We start from the raw sequence: 7395 nt of genomic DNA, 5'->3' as shown, positions 1-7395 counted from the left end.
TCTTCGAGGATAATTTCGGCTTATCTAAAGAACATACACAAACTTGCTGTAGCACGGACTTTCGGACAAATTATGCGTGTTTACATACGGATGTAAAAACAGGCAGCATTAAAAGTGATTTCTGTAGGAACAAAATTAACTTGTTACACCAGATAATCAGGGTTTATGACCGTCAAATGCTCTTACAAGATAAAGTGAAAGTGTCGGGGGTATAGCTCAGTGGTAGAGCATTCGACTGCAGATCGAGAGGTCCCCGGTTCAAACCCGGGTGCCCCCTTATTTTTTAAACAATTTTATTCTATCGTTCATTAATCACAGGCAGCCAAATGTTTCACCTTTACTATTAAAGAACAAAAGCTAGTGAGCTTTCGTGGATAATCTAAAGTAACAGATTGCACGTGCACATAATTATAGCAGAAAGTAAGGATGCTCTTATTACTGCACAGTTAATATTTGGGCCTACAGCAGGTTTGTGACATTAAAGTAACATGTAATTTCTTTATAAAATAGTTGCACCGACGAAAGAAATGACAGGTATGTTGTTTGCTATTCTGGACGTAAAGTGTAAGATACGAAAAGAACAAAAGATACCTGTGACTTTAGTCAAACTGCCAAAGAGTTGAAGTTAATAGTTTACCAGAATTTATATATGCAGCCGATTTCCTCAGTTGCATAAAGATTTCTCGGTTTACTTGTCGCGTCTAATTCGAGTAAAATTCTAAGCTTTCGACGAAATCCGTCATCTTGGTCAGGGACTAAAACTGACTGTCGTGAGCTAACAAGGTTCCCTCTTAGACCACATTGGCTCGATTACGTCAGTTTTAGTCTCTGGCGAAGGTGGTGGGTATCAACGAAAGCCTGGAATTTTGTCCGAATTTGACGCGGCAAGTGAACCGAGAAATTTTTATGCGAAGACGGCGTCGCGAGAAACTTCGTAGCCAATATGCTCAGTTACTTCTTGCCTAACACTCACGTAAATCTATTGTCTTAGCAGTTTAATGTTTTTGACAAATTCACTTGCGAAAAGGTGCATGGCATTCTTATCTACATGATGAACATTTTTATGAAATTACGTAAATTCCAAAGTGACTCATCGATTCTGAGTTTTATTTCCACTTCCCCTTTCCCCAACATTTGCTGAAAGTCAGAGCTGTGAAACCGATATAGAACTGATAAGCAGGCACATTCGCAGACAAATCATGGCTTTTCTTTTCGTGTTTTCGGTAGGATTCTCGTCACATATAATCCACTCTTCCCCTTACGTCACGTGGCGAGAGAAAGAGGAAATACATTTTAATACCGATACTAAATGTTTAGCACGACGTATCTAAACATTATTCACGTTCAGATATGTATATACCCGATTCTGTTCAAAGCAGATTAAAGGCCTAACGATCCCAAATACTACTTGCAGTAGAACACCTAAACACTGAGCGAAATGTTGTGAAACTAAGCGAGTATTGAAGTACGGGTATGGTGCGAAGGGGAAGGAATTTACAGTCTACAATTGCTGGCGATACGCTCTTCCCACCAACTAAATGTTTGTGAACTTTCGTCAAGTCAACAGAAATGAAACACAGCAAATGGAGATCACTTCTTATACCAGTGGTGAATGAGTCGCTTGAAACATTGTTCTGTTCATTTCAAGCGAGCCAGTCTTCGGTAATATTAAGTGTTCTCTTTTTACTTTGTGGTTGCAAGATTCCTAAGTGATTTCGTGTCGCAACTTCAGGTTCACGGAAACACGTAGACCTCTAGAAGCATGCTTCAGGGTTACACATCAAACAGCTTAAACACGTAATTCTAAAAAATTGACAGGCTTAACTACACACTTGGAGCCACTGAGCGCCGTGTAGGATTACATGCTAGCAAGTTAGAAGTTCCTGTAAGTTATTCCGGCAATAGTGGAACATAAGGAAATGCGTGAAACCTGAAGACAGTTCAAGCAGGCCGTCTTAATCTACTGACGGAGATTTTTTATAAAAATTGCAAGGGGGGGCAAACCTAATAGCACAGTATCATTCCTGTTTTGCTGAAAAGCTACGGAGGAAGAGGGTAGGATCTACCATGAAATCTGAATCTTCCTTGAAAGCCACGATAGACCATTACTGTGATGTATATAGGAGATAGTGGGAAGTTACACCCCCTGGTTCTAAAAAATAAACCAAACTATGTTGTGTAGCTCTACCACTTTTCGGCGGGATTTAATTAACGTTTAGATTCTTGCACATCGGATAGAGTAAAATGCATTGCCTACCTATAAAAAAGGTAGGACCTAGTATTATGTATCTTCCTTGCCATTTCATTGGCTACAATGATTGGAACATTTCTGTGTAATGGAATATGATTCGTTACCGGTAGTTTCCTTGATGTTTTAGTGATATTTGACTTCTTAATGTCGCCACTTAATTGCGTAAGTAACATTATGCTCACAGCAACAAGAGCAAGCCACCTATTATGTAGACTCCCGAGTGATTTCGAATCTTAAGGAAGTTAGATGAGGTGAGAAAATTTTCTAATTGCACAACAGAATTACGACCGTAATACACACTATCAAGAATTTTGCGAAGCAATCCACAAACTTTTTCCATTTATGGCGAGACAATACTACTTTCGCTTAGGTCAGCGTTAGTCCAGTTTCATAATATCGCAAGTTTTTTCAGGAATCACAGCAGCAACTTTGATGACAAACGCTTTTTTGTTATGTTCATAAAGCGCGAAAATTTCACAGAACTGTGTTGCTTGTATTAGCTCGTTTAATTGCAACGATCCTGTAACCGACTTTTCACACACCACTTGCAAACTATAAAATTTGGGACACCATACCTGAGAAGAATCTACACGACATCTAAAAACATTCTATCTGTTGCTTGGTAGAGTTAGTGAATATGTTTTTGTAAACATACAGATAAATTCAGCCACGCGTCATTGAACAAAATTTATCAAAGAAATGTAGAACAGCATAACACAGAAAAGACTAAAATGAAAAAAAAAAAAAAACCGGGACTGAAGAATTAAATAAAAACAGTACGACATTCTCTCAACCGGTACATGTTACAGGCTGACAGGTGTGGACTGAGAAACATTGTTACTACCTCCATTCATATCATATCTTTGTGCTACACCACTTAAACCCAGACTAAGATCGCTTGTCTGAACGAAAGTTCACGTAATGACCAGAACTGTGACAGCTTATTTAACGAATATGTAACCCTTCTTCGCATTTAATTCAGTACCGTGATCAGTAATAAGTCACAGTTCTTTTCCGTAGCAAATTCATCATTATATAAAAAATATACTCAGAATTAAACGTATTGCGAGTATAAATAAACCCGCAGTTTTTAATTTGTTCTATGAACTACATTGATTTAATTATTGCTTAACAACACTTACCGACCACTCAGCAGCAAGGGGGTCGGAGTTGCGAGTGTCCTGTTTGGCCAGGGGTTCGTTACGTAAACAACTGGCAAATCCCCTGCAGACGCTGCTCCACGTCGGGCCTTAGAGGAAATATCGATACTGCTCACAGATGCTTAAGAACTTACACTGCATCAGCATCGTTAGAGAGTAGAGAAATTATTATCACCGTATCACCGTCCTTCGCGAGCAAACGTAAATCGCTCGGAATTGCAGGGCTATGGAAATTTAAAATACAAACACAACTGTTCATTAATGGTGACATCATATACTACACGAGAATAACAAGAAATGTAACACGTTACGCAGTGCGTGCCTTTTTTTGCCGCTCCCTCTCACGAACCTTTGTAAAATTTTCAGGAATATCATCTACCTGTTAGACCTATTTATCCTGATTTGGGGCAGTTATTACATTTTTATGAAAGTAATTTTTCTTCTCGAACAAAACGGGCACTGTGCTGTCTTGAGTTGGCTCTAGAATACACAATGTTCAAAACACCAATAAGATTCATATTTCTTAAATTACACTTCTCAAGACAATATGAAGAGTTCTGTGACGACTGTATTGCACCTACGATGTTTCTTCCTTTGTCGTAAAGCATGTAAGGCAGAATGTGAATCTGAAACGAGGTAATGAATTTCAAAAAAGGTAAAGATGCTAGAAGAAAAGTTCTGGCATTACGCCTGAAAATCGAAGCAATAAAATAAAACAAAAATAAATTAAATTAAATTAAACAAGAATCAAGGTATGTTGTTAGGATTTATTTAGAGAAGTGTTCTACGATGTAAAATTGTGCAGAGTATTTGAGATCCTCAGGAGAACTGGTATAACGCTATAAGGAAATGGAGGAACTCTACAGTACATTCAAGTACATAAGAATGTAAGACGAAGAGAGTGTGCTCAAATTTAAATTGCCTAAAGGTACAGATACAAATTATCTCCACTACTCTTCAACCTGTATACCGAAAGACAACAACGAAAATAAAGTAAAATACGACTAGTGGGATTTATATTCTGAATAGAAAAAAATGGTTCAAATGGCTCTGAGCACTATGGGACTCAACATCTTAGGTCAGCAGTCCCCTAGAACTTAGAACTACTTAAACCTAACTAACCTAAGGACATTACACACATCCATGCCCGAGGCAGGATTCGAACCTGCGACCATAGCGGCCGCGCGGTTCCAGACTGTAGCGCGTGGAACCGCATGGCCACACTGGCCGGCTATTCTGAATAGAAGAACATTTATGACAGGATCCGCTGATGATATTACTGCCTTGTTCAGAGTGAAGAAGAGTTAAAAGACTTCTGAGCACAGAATATGGACTGAGAGATAAAAAAAATAGACGAGAGTATTGATTAGCAGCAGAAATAAGACTAACGATAAACTAAACATTAAGAAATTCGTCACTATATAGCAGATGAAGGAGTTCTGTTACCTTGGATGCAAAATATGAATGGCAGACGGAAGCAAGGAGGATATAAGGTGACTAGTATTGGCAAAGAGGGCATATCTCGTGAAATAAAGTGTACTAGTCTCAAACATAAGCCTATAATTGAGAGAGAAATTCGTGACATGTTCGATGTGTTCTTGTAAAGAATAGGACTCCTACTCTTTATTTACTTAGACACCTGAAATGTCGTCACCTGCAATACAGTCCCCTCTCCTGATCCCTGCACCGCTCCATGCGAATTTCCCACTGTTGAAAGCAGTGCTGCGAGTCTTTTTCTGTTATGCTATTGAGGAGGCTCGTCGCTTTTTCCTTCGCTGCGTCCACGGATTCGAACCTGGTTCCTTTGAGTACAGACTTCGTTTTTGGGAAGAGAAAGAAGTCGCATGGTGCCAGGTCAGGCGAGCACAGTGGATGTTCCATCACTGGAAAGTTATTTTTCGCCGAAGACCTCTTCACAGACATTGCGTTACGGGGCGGCGCGTTCTGATGAAGAATGCATGAGCGATTTTTCTACAGATCGGGTCTCCTTCGTCGCATACGTTCACGGAGAGACTTCAGAAAGTTGCATAATAATCTTGGTTGACAGTCTGACCTTCAGGCACCCAATCGATGTAGATACTCCTAGGATATCGAAGGAAACAATCATCCTTGGTTTGAAGTTTAATTTACTCATGCTCGTTTTGTTCTTCCTAGGGGACTGAGGACCCTTCGAGTGCACGGATTGTCGCTTAGTCTCTGTATCGTATTGGAATATACATGTTTCATCACACATAATTGCTTTGCTGGGGTAATCAGGGTCATTTTCAATGTTTTCAACAGAGTCAACATACCAGTCCACTCGATATTGCTTTTGTTGTGAGGATTCTTGGCACCAATTCACCACAAACCTTTGTCATGTCAGGATCATCGTGTAAAATCTACCTAATGCTTTCTTTATTGGTGCAGGCAAGTTCTGAAATTGCTCGAAAGCTCAGGCCACAGTCTTTTCAAACATTAGACTGACCTTCTCCACATCCTCTTCAGTTTTCGGAGTGGATCGTCTTCGACGTCTTCCCTATCGTCCTGGAACCTCTAAACCCACTCAAAAACTTGCGTACGAGATAGACACTTATCACCATAAATTTGTTTCAACAAATCGTAAGTTTCGGAGGTGTATTTTCCAAGTTTTGTGAGGAATTTGATGTTGATGCGTTGTTCCATTGTAGGGCGTAGCACAAATCCTACGGAGCTCAGACACACGCCCCGTTTCTAAGAAAGCTCACAGCCAGGCTGACTAACAGAGCAGTGTGGAATTTTGTATGTGTATCAATGAGTCATGGTTATTCCCCCCTTTTTCCCTTTGTCATTGACGAAGCCGGAAATGCAAGCAACAACCAATTCGATTTCTTTATTGCCACACCTCATACGTCTATAGAACAGCGTGGTTCAAACATGAACTGTGGGAAAGCCGGGAAAAAAGAGAATCAAAGACTTTGAGAGTGTCGTTACAGAAAGGTGCTGAGAAGTAGTGAGAACTGTCTGCGAAGTGATTATGCAGACGCAGTTAATCAGAAGAAGGAATCCGGATGATACGTTAGTTGACAACAGTGAATAACGGCCTACGGATTAGGGGAAGTCATTTAAGACAGAAACTGTAAAGGAAAAAAATAGAGTTTACAATAAATGTAACAATACATTCAGGAACTGAAAATTACTCTGAGCTGAAGAAATTCTCGCCAGTCAGGAGACTGATGCCAGATAAAAGAAAAGAGAGTGAGAAATAGAAAGGATTACACACCACTACTAATACCGAGGAAATCTGCTACGAATACCCACAAATTCTAATTTGGTTGCTAACTTGTGAAATACCGGAGATTTAGGATGGAAAAATCGACATAGTTATGAGGAAATAGTACACAACCCTCCGGTTACCATAGCTAGACAACCGAACCGTTGATTTTCATACACAGAAGAAGTAAAATGAAGTGCGTTACATGCGAAAATAATCAGTCGACGAGAAATGAGTTGAGTATTGAGAAATCTTTGCCACTGCCCATCTATGGCATTTTTTACGACTCGAGGCCGTAATGTTCCTTGACATTCCGGTCAAACCAAGAACTTTTTAAGCTGTTAATATATTTTCTTCAGTACTGCTTATTTACTACCGAGCGACGTGGCGCAGTGGTTAGCAAACTGGACTCGCATTCGGGAGGACGACGGTTCAATCCCACGTCCGGCCATGCTCATTTAGGTTTTCCGTGATTTCCCTAAATCGCTTGAGGCAAATGCTGGGATGGTTCCTCTGCCAGGGCACGGCCGACTTCCTACCGCATCCTTCCCTAATCGGATGTGACCGATGACCTCGCTGTTTGATCTCTTTCCCTAAATCAACCCAACTTGTTTACCACATTAAATAATAATTTTCACCCGCTAGTTTTCTATTGACAGCCTTTATTTGATAAAAAATTCAAAACTGTGAATGCATAGATATTTAAATTACCCCGAATTCTTATCACTCTGTTTCCTAATCTTCATCTTGTACTT

At 39.9% G+C, this 7395-nt stretch overlaps 1 non-coding gene across 1 annotated transcript; it reads left to right on the top strand.

Annotated features, from left to right (window-relative positions):
* Positions 1-205: 205 nt before the first annotated feature.
* On the top strand, positions 206-277 carry Trnac-gca (transfer RNA cysteine (anticodon GCA)). The gene has a single exon. It is a non-coding gene; the product is annotated as a tRNA-Cys (tRNA).
* Positions 278-7395: the final 7118 nt, after the last annotated feature.

Source organism: Schistocerca nitens, chromosome 4 (assembly GCF_023898315.1).
Source record: "Schistocerca nitens isolate TAMUIC-IGC-003100 chromosome 4, iqSchNite1.1, whole genome shotgun sequence".
Taxonomy (NCBI): domain Eukaryota; kingdom Metazoa; phylum Arthropoda; class Insecta; order Orthoptera; family Acrididae; genus Schistocerca; species Schistocerca nitens.
Note: the sequence above shows the minus strand (reverse complement) of the source record. Positions and strands in the feature narration are given on the sequence as shown.